This window comes from Pangasianodon hypophthalmus, chromosome 4 (assembly GCF_027358585.1).
Source record: "Pangasianodon hypophthalmus isolate fPanHyp1 chromosome 4, fPanHyp1.pri, whole genome shotgun sequence".
NCBI lineage: Eukaryota > Metazoa > Chordata > Actinopteri > Siluriformes > Pangasiidae > Pangasianodon > Pangasianodon hypophthalmus.
In genome coordinates this window covers 10,767,267-10,779,679 of record NC_069713.1, presented here as the reverse complement: position 1 = coordinate 10,779,679, position 12,413 = coordinate 10,767,267, and the positions used below count along the sequence as shown (strand labels likewise).

General features: G+C 38.0%; 1 protein-coding gene across 9 annotated transcripts in view; it reads right to left on the bottom strand.

The window, feature by feature from the left end:
• The window catches only part of LOC113540370 (uncharacterized), a 54,956-nt gene that overhangs the window by 3,092 nt on the left and 39,451 nt on the right, over window positions 1–12,413 (bottom strand). For 6 of the 9 annotated variants that reach the window (XR_008301583.1, XM_053233117.1, XM_053233121.1 and 3 more), the window contains 2 exons: window positions 10,655–12,116; window positions 628–825 (listed from right to left, as the gene is read on the bottom strand). The exons of 1 other annotated variant lie outside the window; for it this stretch is intronic. The gene's annotated coding sequence lies outside the window, so the exon portion shown is untranslated. The remainder of the gene's footprint in view (window positions 1–627; window positions 826–10,654; window positions 12,117–12,413) is intronic. 2 more of the 9 variants (XM_053233119.1, XM_053233118.1) reach the window with 2 other exon arrangements.

Genomic DNA, 12,413 nt, shown 5'->3' with positions numbered 1-12,413 from the left:
AAAACTTTTCTCAGTAAAGAAAAATAACTTTCCAAAGTTAAAGGGTTTTAGATGCAAAAAATCAGATTATTGAAACAGCCCACAAAGCCGAGATGTCTAGATCATTTGATTTACACAGTCATGGCCCATGATTTTATACAATACTAGAACAGAATGTGGAGTTTTCTCATTTTTTCTTTTAATCATTCCCCTGGCCTCTCGCCACAATTGTTTCAGTATCCCTGTACCTTCTCTTTAATTGTGGCGCAAGCTCAGCTAGTTTTTTTTTTATGTTTAATATTGATTAATATTCTTCATAAACCTTAACAATACACTTTTTTTAAGAAATCACACACGTTACACAGGTAAAGAAGATACAAACTTAATGTTGATTCACACACAGATATACTTTAAAATCATATGCTGTAAATTCTGATTTAACATAAAGTCACAACATAAAGTCACACTCTCTTCATGATTAAAATGCAATAAATGTACTACATCTCTTATCATTTCTGATTATATCTTGATTGGACCTGGTGGATTATATAATAATCATACTTAAATCATACTCTTGATTAAGAAATTCTTCTATGAGGTCTGTATTCAAGACCTTTAGCAGTCATATGAATGAACAATGAGACTTACTTTTGTTTCTCAGGAATTTCCAACAGACATTAACATGTTCTACTGGAACCATTTTGGCACAGGTTCTGACAGCTCTGAACCTCTGCCAATGATTACAGTAACAGTGACTCCACAGACTATGTCAGTTCTTATAAAAGATAATCAGATCTTCCTCTGAAAAGCAGAAATTCTTCATGAATGACACACTAAGGTCTTTCCCTGGAAAAAAAAAAAAACTGGGTTATGCCAAAGTCTTGATTATTAGATCAGTGACCTGTAGCAAGAATCTGAATTCTGACTTTTATAATGCATTATTATTATTATTATTATTATTATTATTATTATTATTATTATTATTATTACGAGGGGATTAATGTGTGTGTGTGTGTTGTCTCTGTATATGGAAATGTCTTTCTAGAGGGTCAAGAAGCTATAATTTTAGGTTATAAAACACATTTGTGAGGGGGCACAGTGGCTTAGTGGTTAGCAGCATTGCCTCACATCTCCGTGGTTGGGGGCTTGAGTCCCACCTCCACGCTGTGTGTGCAGAGTTTACATTTTCGCCCCGTGCTTTGGGGGTTTTCTCCGGGTACTCTGGTTTCCTCCCCCAGTCCAAAGTCATGCACTGTAGGCTGATTGGCATCGCTAAACTGTCCGTAGTGTGTGAGTGTGTGTGTGATTGTGCCCTGTGATGGGTTGGCACCCATGCCTAGTGCCCTGACTCCCCTGGGGTAGGCTTCCTGTGACTGTGTGTAGGATGAACAGTACAGAACATATATATATATATAGAGAGAGAGAGAGAGAGAGAGAGAGGGAGAGAGAGAGAGAGAGAGAGAGAGAGAGAGAGAGCATAGAAAGGGTTCTGTTTATTTTCTGATGGAAAGTGTAAGTATTATAAGAGTTATTTCAAGAGTTAAAGAACTTAACCAATGATTTGTTCTTTTCCAGTTAACAACTGCATTTTGTATTCATGTTCATTAATACTATTATTCTGCTAATAGGCTTTAACTTGCTTGTTCATGGTATTTTGCTTTTTTTAAGCTTATGAAATTCAGAAAAAAAAAAAAAAAGAATCGTATAACTCAGGCCATTTGATTGGCTATACACTTTTACACTCTAAAAATTGCTGGGCTAGATAGACTGGATAGACTAACCCAGCAAAGTTGTATCCAGTATGTTGATTTAATGCTACTTAAGATGAGATAGGTTAAGATAAGACTTTATTCATCACGGTGGAAAATTAGGGTAAAAATAATGACATTGCTGAGCTGTAGACATAAATTTTGATTAAACATTGAAACTGGAGTTCTGGATCATTTATGACTCCCAGTTGGGGTAAATTTTATTTTAATTAAATATGATTTTTAAATAGAAAAATATTAACTCATATCCTTGGGGATTTTGAAATCCTGAGTGGTGAACATCGAATTATACGAATAATCTTTTTAAAAGATCCAACTAAATTAGATATTAAGTTAAATGTAAACAACAACTTACATTTCTTGCAGCTGCAACTGACAAGATGCTCCCTGAGCTTAACAGATGACTCTCCAGCAGAAACTGTGACATAATGAATGGCATCCAAAACCTAAACCACACCAGTGATGTGTTTCTCAAAGAGGATGCTCTGTTTTCATTTGCTAGAATGTATGACTCAAACACTGAGGACTTAGGTGTATTAGAGCTGACATCATTCACTTATAAGTCTTATAACAAATTTTTTTTTTTTGAGCTCTTCAAACTTTGAAAAAAAGCTGTTTCAATCTCAGTTAGTACTGCTTCTTGTGAGTGGAGTTTTTCTGCACTAAAGCTCGTGAAAACCTATCTCAGGTCCACTACGGCAGATCAAAGACTGAGCAATTTAGCTGTTCTAAGTATTGAGTAAAGGAGGGCAAAGTCATTTACCCTAGATGAACTTGTTGAATTGTTTGCAAGAAAGCATAAAAACTGCAGAATACAGTTGATTTAACAGAACTTCAATATAAAACTGAAAAAGACTGAATAAATAATGAGCAAAGGTCAATTTGTTGATCTGTTTGTATAAAACATGTTCAAATGGTCTAGAACTGCCACTGGCCTGTTTTCTTTCAGGTCCGCATCCTCAACTTAGTTAGGAAGTTATAGTTATAAATCTACTCTATTGTTGTTTTTAGTGAGGTTTACTGAAATAATACAAGTACAACATCTTGGTTAGGTAAACTGCACAATTCATAGTTACCTAGAGTGCCATTAAAAATGGGCTATGTGTGACATTGAAAGTCATCTGGTCTTTTTCCAGTCTTCAACTGTCCAGTTTTGTTAGTCTGTGCCCATTATGGCCTCAGATTCTTGTTCTTGGCTGACAGGTGTGGAACCTGATGTGGTCTTCTGCTGTTGTAGCCCATCCACCTCAAGGTTTGATGTGCTGTACAATCTGAGCTTTTCTGCTTACCATGGTTGTAAAGAGTGCTTATTTGAATCATGCAATTATCTGATCAGCCAATCGTGTGGCAGCAGTGCAATGCATAAAATCAGGCAGGCCATTTTTCAGCTATTTTTCAAATATGGGCCAGCACCAGTGGATAATGTTCACATCAACTATCAGAATAGGGGAAAAAGTATTTCTTTTTGAGTATTTCTATAACTGCTTATCTCCCGGGATTTTCATGTACAACAGTCTCTAGAGTTTAATCAGAATGGTGCAGTAAAGAAAAAACATCCAGTGAGCGGCAGTTCTGTATCCTTTCTGTCAGCTCGGACCAGTCTGGCCATTCTCTGTTGACCTCTCTCATCAATGGAGAATGGCCAGATTGGTTTGAGCTGACAGAAAGGCTACAGTAACTCACATAACCACTCTGTACAATTGTGGTGAGCAGAACAGCATCTCAGAATGCACAACACATCAAACCTTGAAGCAGACGGACTACAACAGCAGAAGACCATGTTGGGTTCCAGTTTTGTCAGCCAAGAACAGGAAGCTGAGGCTGCAGTAGGCACAGGCTCATCAAAACTGGACAGTTGAAGACTGGAAAAACATAGCCTGGTCTGATGAGTCTTGATTTCTGCTGAGGCACACAGATGGTAGGCTCAGAATTTGATGCCAACAGCATGAAACCATGGACACAGTCTGCCTTGTGTAAACAGTCCCAGCTGGTGGACATGGTGTAATGGTGTGGGGAATGTTTTCTTGGCACACTTTGGGCTCGTTAATGCCAATCAATCATCGCTTGAATGCCACAGCCTATTTGAGTATTGTTGCTGACCATGTGCATCCCTTCATGGCCACAATTAACCCATCTTCTAATGACTACTTCCAGCATGATAATGCGCCATGTCACCAAGCAAAAGACATCTGAAACTGGATTCACAAGCGTGACAGTGAGTTCAGTGTTCTTCAGTGGCCTCTTCAGTGTTTTGAGAGCAAATAGAGGCCCTACTGAGTATTAGTACAGTGTTCCTAATAAAGTGTTCGGCAAGTGCAAATTTTAAACTTGCCAAGTCAAGTCAAGTGGCTTTATTGTCATTTCAACCATATAAAGCTAGCACAGTACACAGTGAAATGAAACAATGTTCCTCCTGGACCACCACCAAGCTGCCACTGCTGGGCCCTTGAGCAAGGCCCTTAACCCTCAGCTGCTCAGTTGTATAAATGAGATAAATGTAAGTAGCTCTGGATAAGGGCATCTGCCAAATGCCATAAATGTAAATGTAAATGTAACTACCACAAGGTGGCTCTAAAGTCACAACAATTATTTAAGATTTTCCACTGTTATTTTCATTTCAATCTACATACAGTGCACTCCCAGTGTAGGTCCCAAGCCCGGATAAAATTCGGGAAGGTTGCATCAGGAAGGGCATCTGGCATAAAAACTGTGCCAAATCAAATATGCGGACCAGTGATCCCCTGCAGCGACCCCTAACACGAGCAGCCGAAAGAAGAACAACTTAGATCTACATGGCAGTCTATACTGGATTTTGAATATAATAATGGTGGATAACACATGACAGGACAAATGTGTGTTTTAAAGTATTGGTTTCATTATTAGGCATAAGGTTCCTGCATGTTTCACTACAATAATTGAACTATTTATAAGCATTTTACATTGGCTCCCACAGCTGCCTTTCTAACGCTAAGCTCTGAAATTGATGAAATCACCATCCCCTTGCCCAGATGTCAGCTTCTTCTGGTATTTGGAGACATCAGCAATAACAGCAGTAAACACCAAAGACCTTGTGTTAACTTCAAGTTGAGATCACTATATATATAGAAATTAAAGCTGCATATGACTAGACCACACTACAGATTTATACAGTCCTAACCAGATTAGGCCCATGAATCAGAGTAGACAATGTCTACGTAAAAATAGACATTGTTACAAAGAAGCTTTACAGAATTCCTGATGTAGATTTATATTTAGATCCCTAATGAGGAAGCCATAGGTGATAGTAGCAAGGGAAAAAATGATGACAAAGAAAGAAACCTTGAGAAGAACCAAATCCAAAAGGAAACCCCTTCTGTTCTGGGTGAGACTAAATAGTTGAATTATAAATTACTCCTCTACAACTGTATACTCTAAAGGCAAACAGTACTAAAAGTATTGAAGCAATGTTCAGTATGAGAATATTGTGAATAGGAGGGAATGAGCACAGGCCAGTCTTTATGATTACAACAGCAGTTCCTTGGTACAAAAAGTTCACAGTAAGTGACCAGTATCCAGGTGAGATTATCTACTGAAGAAGGGTGAGACATGTTTTTGAGAAGTACAGTCTTTAGGTAATTCTTTTGGTTTTGTTGATATTAAGGGAGAGATTGTTGTCAGTGAACCACTTTGAAATGAGTTTCATCTTGAAACTTGATAATGGTGATAACGATGAGATATACATCCACATAAACAGCCTGTGTAAAGAGTAAGTGTAAGAAGTGTGATCATCCAACAGCCTGAGATCTGCAGGAAGTTCAGTCCAGAGTGTTTTATTAATTCTCAGAATACAGAACATACAAGCCTGGAGAGGATGATTTTTTTAATGCTGTGCTAAAAAAGCATGGAGAGGATGATGGGTTTTTAAAAATGCTGAGCTAATTTGGATAAACAGCATTTTTACAGAGGTGTCCTTTTCCTTCAAATGCGTAAGTGCTGTATGATGTGAGTCCAGGAAAATGGCAAGATTGTTTTTAATATACATTGCTAAAACATTAAGACAGCCCGCCAAGTATGCTGTGGGTCCTCTGCATCCCACAAAAACAGTTCTAACCAGCGTCCATGGCGTGGACTCTACAAGACCTCTGAAAGTGCCCTGTAGTATCTGGCACCAAGTTGTTAGCAGAAGGAATTTGGAGGCCAGAGAATCACCTTGAACTCTTCAACAAGGTCCAGTTCTGACAGTCACATGACCATTGTGAGCACTTTGGTCTGCAGCTACACAGTCCCATGCGCAGCAGGATGCCATGCACTGTGTGCTCTGACACATTTCTCCTCTAACCATCATTAAAATTTTCTTTGACTTGTCCACCAGTAACCATTCTGTCAGTTCAGACCAGACAGGATAGCCTTCACTGACCTTGTGTATCAAAGAACTCTGGGCCCAACACCCTGTCACTGGTTCATGGTTTGTCCTTCCTCGGACCACTGCGGGTAGGTACTCACCACTGCTGGCCAGGAGCACCCCACAAGCCTTGCTGTCACCCAGTTGTCTGGCTATAAGGATTTGGCCCTTCTCAATGTCACATAGGCCTTCACACCTGCCCATTTCTCCCACATCCAACACACTGATTACAAGAACTGTTTGTTTATGTTTACTTACCGTCTAATATATCCCAAACCATGACATGCATCAATAGCTACGTTTACATGGACACTAATAATCCGATCGTAATTGGACTAGAAGCACAATCAGATCTAAAAAGTCACATGTAAACACGTCAATCGGAATGAATTGGCCAAAACCGATTAAAATTTCATTCGGATCGTAAGGGGTGGTTTAAACCTTTTCTAATCCGATGGAGAGGACATATAAACACTTCATCGGGTTGAAAATGAAACCAGATAGTTCTGCGCATGTGCAATGACGTACAAATCACGTAATGACGTATGACGCACGGCTGTCAGCGGTATTGGGGCTCTGACCGTAGCCTCACCAGGTGCCATGTTCCCCTCCACCATTGAGCATAGTGTCATAAATGACTGTCGTGTCATCCTAAAATTCTCCTTCCACTCCTCGTTTGTGAAGTGGTGCAAGACAACGTTGTCCCACCAGTCCTTGCTTCGGACCCTCATCCACAGATGCCTTGTTCTGGGCTCGGGAAGGGGCATTTTAATTGCTTGATAAATACACGCAGCACCGCACAAAACATCATGCGCTCGTCGTCTTCTAATTAGCAGCTGAAATAGGCAAATGTTAAGTCCGCTTTTTAAGACGAAAAAAAAAAGCAATGGCAAGAGAGTGGCTGCTAGTATCTGCGTGTTGGAACGGCGGGAAACGTGTAATCGTGCACTGTGCGCATGTCAGAAGATTCTGTCATGTAAACGCGCATATCAACCCGATTACTTTATTCAGCTTTCTTGTAAACACTGCAATCGGATTAATCAATCTGATTGATTTCATTCCGATTGAAACAAAAAGTGTCCATGTAAACGTGACTAATGTTACAAGATAATCAATGTTATTCGCTTCAGGTCTGAACACCTTGACCCAATGCAGTTTGCTTATAGAGCAAATCTCTCAGCTGATGCAGTTAAGCTGAGTCTACATTATGTCCTCAATTATCTGGACAACCCAGACTCCTATGGCAGAATCATGTTTGGAGACTTTAGCTCTGCCTTTTTAATGCAGTTATGTCAGAATGACTCTAAAGGAAACTGCTACTGCTACTTCTGATCGTGGACTCTCCCTCTGCCAGTGGATTGTTGACATCCTAACAGACAGGAGGCAGTTCGTGTGTGCTGGGACCCTACCAGTCAGAAGCCCTATCCATCAGCACAGGGGTTTCACAAGGCTGTGTGCTCTCACCTCTCCTGTACTCCAATGTACACCAATGAATGCACATCCAGTGACCCTTCCTTCAAGCTGATAAAATTCACAAATGACACAGCCATAATAGACCTCATAAGCAACAACGAAGAGTCTGCCTGTTGGAAAGAAGTGGTACTTGGTGGAATTTGGTTTCATGATGTACAGAGAACAACCTGGAGCTCAATACACAAAATACAATATAGATGGTGATTGATTTTTGTAAGAACCCAGCTCCCCATCACCCCCTGGAAACTAACAACCAATGAGTAAGGTCGAGTCTTTCAAATTCCTAGGAACCAGGGCCTTCAAAGACCTTAAATGGGAAATAAACCCAACAATCATAACCAGGAAAGCTCATAAGTGAATGTTCTCATCTCATCTCCCAGTTCTGTCTCAGTTTTACAGATCCACCATAAAAAGCATCTTATCATCATCATCAATAACTGTTCTCTACCTCTCAGCATCCTTCTGTGTAAAGACCAGACTGCAGCAAATTGTGTGCACCGCAGCAGCTGTCAATTCAGCAGCTGCATAACAACAAGGCCACTTCTGCACTCCAGCTCTGCTGAGTACAAAAGAGTGAAAAGTGACTTCAAGAAATAGTCACAAAAGCATTCATCAAGGTGCACTTCATGGACTGAATGTAAATGACTAAACTAACTGTAGTAGTAAAAACAGAACATTACAGAGAGAGTGTTTGTGTATGTTGTTACATTACAAAATGTACACCAGAAGTAATTAGTCAGTAAAAACAAGTCATGTATGTCTTATGCTTTCATAGATCGAGCACATTCAAAAATTGTATGTGTACTGGGCCTGCAAAGTTCATAAGAAAGAGCTGCAGGATAAGAATGGGACAGTTGGGGCAGGAGAGAGAGAGCCTTATACCATGAGACTCCAGCACTTCCATACAGCATCACTCATTTATATGGTTTCAAACCTTTTAAAGTTAAATTAATGGACTAAAATTAAATTTTCTAAATTTAACTTGATTGAGCTCCTGGCTAGATTCAATATAAACCTGGATTTTGATTGTGAGTAATAATAATAATAATAATAATAATAATAATAATAATAATAATAATAGTATAGTAGTAATTTATTTTTAGCCTTTTGAGTTAATTTTTCGTGCTTTACATATAAAATAATTATTATTATTATTATTTATATTTGGCATTTTCAGTTAAAAAATGTTTTGTGCTTTACATATAAAAGATTAGGCAGTTGAAAGCAAACTATTTATGTTGTTGTTCTTCTTCTAGCTGCTCCCTTTAGGGGTCACCACAGCGGATCATTGGTCCGCGTATTTGATTTGGCACAGTTTTTACGCCACACGCCTTTCCTGACGCAACCCTCCCCAATTTTATCCGGGTTTGAGACTGGCACTGACAGCACACTGCTGCATGCAACCCCAGTGGCTGCGGTTGGTTCCCTGGCCGGGAATCACACCCAGGGCGCAGCAGTGAGAGCACTGTGGCCTAACCACTAGTCCTCTAGGGAACTTGAAAACAAGCTCTTTATAATTAGGCATAAGTAAATGTACAATCACTAATGAATGGACTTTAAATCAATAAGTTTTTATTTGGATATAAAAGGCTCTGTTGAGCTTTGGAGCATCTTTTTCCACCAGCTGAGCTGAGAGTGATCCTTGGGATTAACAGTAGCCTGCCTCACTTTTTTGAAGTGCTTAACATGGACTCTACTGCTTCAGGAGATCAACAAGATATCCCACAGCTAAACAATTTAGACCTTTAAACATCATAATCAGGATTCTGTAGTAAAGCTAAGGCTAAATGTTTACACTCACAAGCCTAATCTTGAAATGAAACATTATTAGATAAGGTGCATTTGTCACCATGTGCTTGTGTCCCCATAATTTGTCCATTAGCTTCATACTGTTTAAATGAATATGATAAACCCCCATCATTTTGATTTCACTTAGCATCAACAGAGCAATGCAGGAGTTAATATTAAACTACTTGGGCCAAATTTTAATTAACTAATGTTCTTAATCAGTGGAAGGCAATCTGTTATGAATTACATAGTAAGTATGTGTGCTTAGGTCACATATATGTATCGATAAGTATGGGAAGAAGTACCTAGTGCAAAGATTCTCACAGTACTTAGCAAAAGTGATTCCCATAATTTGGGGAAAAAACTGCCAATACCCTGTAGGTCTAGTTTGAAAATCTTGTAGGTCAAACTGTGTCTCTCAATACCCATACATAGTTAAGAGAAATTTCTTTGCTGTAATATTTCACCGATTTAGTTGGAGTTGCCTCCAAGTTTTTTCACTCTAAGATATGCGTTAGCTTGATATTAATCAATTAGTTGAAAAGGTGCAAGTAGGTGTAAAATATTTATAGCAAGTTGAGACAAGAGCTTAGTTGGAGTGTTACACTGAAGCAGGTTTCATAATACAAAGTGTGTAATAACATTTAGGTGTACAGCCAACAATATATATTTTTATCCACTGGTAAAAATCTTCAAAGCCTATATGGAAATGTCTTAAATTCTTAAATTTGAAATTTGGTTTGTCATATTATTATAAGGACACTTTTACTAGGGTAGTGTAAATACAGACTATACAGTTTCACTTTAGGACAAGAAAAAATCTCTGCCTTTTAAATAGGTCGATGTCAAAACTTGGTTGTTGGAGGTTTTTTGTTCCTTATGTATATGCAAGTGAGAAAGATTAATAAACATAAGATTTTGATCTGCAATATCATTTGTTCACTTTATTTTTCAATCTCCAAAAAAACATAAGATATGAATCCTGAACCTGAATAAGTTATGTTATGATGGACAACACTGTGGTTTAGTCATGAATATTGCACTGAAAAGAGACCGAGAGGCTCATATTTTACACTGTATTTCATTATTGGGTTACAAATCTTTTGGCTTAGGTCCTACTGAAATGATTAGTGGCTTTGGAATCTAATTCAAATCATTATCTTTACTAGCCACCCAGCTCTTTTCCTCCCTCATACTCTCTCCCACACTACTAATTAAAACAACATTTTAAATGGTATTTCATATTTCATGTGTATTCACCCACCTCACAGAGTTCCCAGATGAACAATGACGCATGTGTTTGGTATGTGAGGTATCCTGGATTTGAACTTGGCAAGAAGCCAGCATTTTCTCCCTTTTCTCTTCCGCAGTTTCTGTAGGATTTTCTTGACATTTCTTTGTCTCATCTGACTGCCGAAGGCACGGTCTTCAAAGAGCTTACAAAGCGTGTATGGGATCTCATTGTCGAAAGGTATCCATCAGGAGAGAGGTACAAAAGAATTTGCAAAATATTAGATGTACCCTGGAACACCATGAAAGCCATCATCAACAGATGGAGAGAAAATGGGGCACCACTGTGACATCACCATGAGCAAGCCATTTCTCCAAATTTGATGAAAGGAGACCAAACTTAAGACCAAAACTTATCAGGGAGGCTGCCAAGAGACCTACAGCAATATTAAAAGAGCTGCATGAATATCTGGCAGGGACTAGTCACTCCCTGCAGGTTACAACAGTCTTTTGTATTCTTCATGTCTGGAAGCCCTTTTCACAAATAAAAAAATTGCCAAAACGTACAACATAGAACTATTTGGGCATAATTCTAAAAGATATGTTCTAAAGGATATATATATATATATATATATATATATATGCAAAAACAAGACAGCTTATCACAGACAGAGCCCAGGTCTAAATCCTTTTAAAAACTTGTGGAATGACTTTACGATTTTGAGAGCCGAGCATTTTTGAAAGGAGTGTGTAGACTTTTTATATCCACTGTATCTGGGCAGGGCTTGATGTTCAATTAAAAAAAATATGATGATATCCAATATAATTTTTAGTGACATCAATTGTATTGATAATGTCTTGATTATTTAAGGATACATTTTTGTATTCTTATCATTTTTCATTTCATTTTCACTGGGTATTCTCACTGGCCACGTTAGTAGACATACCTGTCTTGTAGATGAAATAAAATTTGGCTTATGGAAGATAAGGAACTAAAGTTATACTAAACTGATAAGGAAAACAGTTATAGAATTGGGAATAAAATGAGTAAAAGTGGGTTCAAGCAGGAATTTCCTCAAACCAAACTTATAGCACCCATTTTCCTGAAGCAATGAATATCACAAAGACATGCTTTAACCGTTTAAGTCACATTAATTACTCTTTACTTAATAAACAGGAAAATTAAATATTATTATAGCAAATTATTGTTCTTGTTAACTGAAATAAAATTATTAAATGATTTAAAACAAAATGAAAATAACTCAAACTGAAAATAACTGAAACAGTACCAAAAAAAAAAAAAAAAACCTGAATTGTATAAAATTAAAAAAAGCTACTGTACAGGTGTACTACTGTACATGTTTTTGTTCCCCACAATACAAATAATGTAAATGTACCTTCAGTTGTGCAACAGTTATTTTTAAGGTCCAGTTGTGTATCTTGATGATAATTCTCTACAATTACGGAAGTAGAAAAATGCTACGCTTCAGTGACACCTATTAAGAAGCAAGGGAAAATAAAAAATAAATTTGACTTACCCTTGATTATTTCTCTAAAACTTAAGATATACAATACCCGCCCAGTGAACAGCATTTATACCTTGAAACCCAGGTTTAGCACCTTTTTATCAGAGAATGTTAAGATTTCCTTAAAGAAATATGTGACTTGAATTATTTAGGAATGCAAGGCTTCTGCAGCACATCAGCAGCATACATTGTTTCCAGTGCTACGTATTGTACCTTATCATTGGTCTTTCATAAACCCCCCTACCCTTTCAGACTAATCAGATACAT